We start from the raw sequence: 771 nt of genomic DNA on the forward strand, positions 1-771 counted from the left end.
ACAAAGGGCATATAGATCAAACAAAAAAATAAAATAAAAATTCCTTTATTTGCAGATGGCATGATTATCTTTGTAGAAAACCCAAGACATCTATAAAAAAGTTCCTAGAATTAATATGTGAGTTTGGCAAGATTGCAGAATACAAGATCAACACACAAAAATCAATCGCATTACTACATAACAATGAGCCCGAGGACACCAAAATTAAACACAGAATACCATTAACAATCAATGCAAATAAAATCAAATAAAACATTGTTTAGGATCTATACACAGAAACTTACTACAAAAAGCCATAGAAAGAAATCAAAGAAGACTTAAAACAGAGACAATCCAATTAGAAAAGAAGAAAAAGAGATGAACATTTTACTTAAGAGGATATACAGATTGTTGTATAAATAAATGAAAAGTTATTCCACATCATTAGCTGTTAGGGAAATGCAAATTTAAACTACAATGAAAGTTCTTGCTTTGGCAGCATATATAGTAAAATTGGAATGATACAGAGGAGATTAGCATGGCTTCTGCACAAGGAAGATACACAAATTTGTGAAATGTTCTATATTTTGCTTTCTTTTTCTAATGCTTACAGATGAAAAAATTGAGGATCCAATAAGCAAAGTAACTTACCCAATTGAGGGCCATTCCGGCTTCAAACCCTTAATTCGTCACAAACAAACAAGCAAAAAACCAAAACCCAAACTGAACCGAAATGAAAAACAATGAGATATCACTAAGTACCTATCAGTACCTATCAGTACCTAGCTATAC

General features: G+C 31.4%; 1 non-coding gene across 1 annotated transcript; it reads left to right on the forward strand.

Moving 5' to 3' along the window:
• The first annotated feature begins 466 nt into the window (after window positions 1-466).
• LOC112838076 (U6 spliceosomal RNA) lies at window positions 467-569 on the forward strand. The gene has a single exon (XR_003211877.1). It is a non-coding gene; the product is annotated as a U6 spliceosomal RNA (small nuclear RNA).
• The last annotated feature ends 202 nt before the right edge of the window (window positions 570-771 follow it).

The sequence above is a fragment of the Callorhinus ursinus genome, unplaced genomic scaffold, assembly GCF_003265705.2.
Source record: "Callorhinus ursinus isolate GAN/ISIS: 27379988/994484 unplaced genomic scaffold, GSC_fseal_2.0 scaffold22, whole genome shotgun sequence".
Taxonomy (NCBI): domain Eukaryota; kingdom Metazoa; phylum Chordata; class Mammalia; order Carnivora; family Otariidae; genus Callorhinus; species Callorhinus ursinus.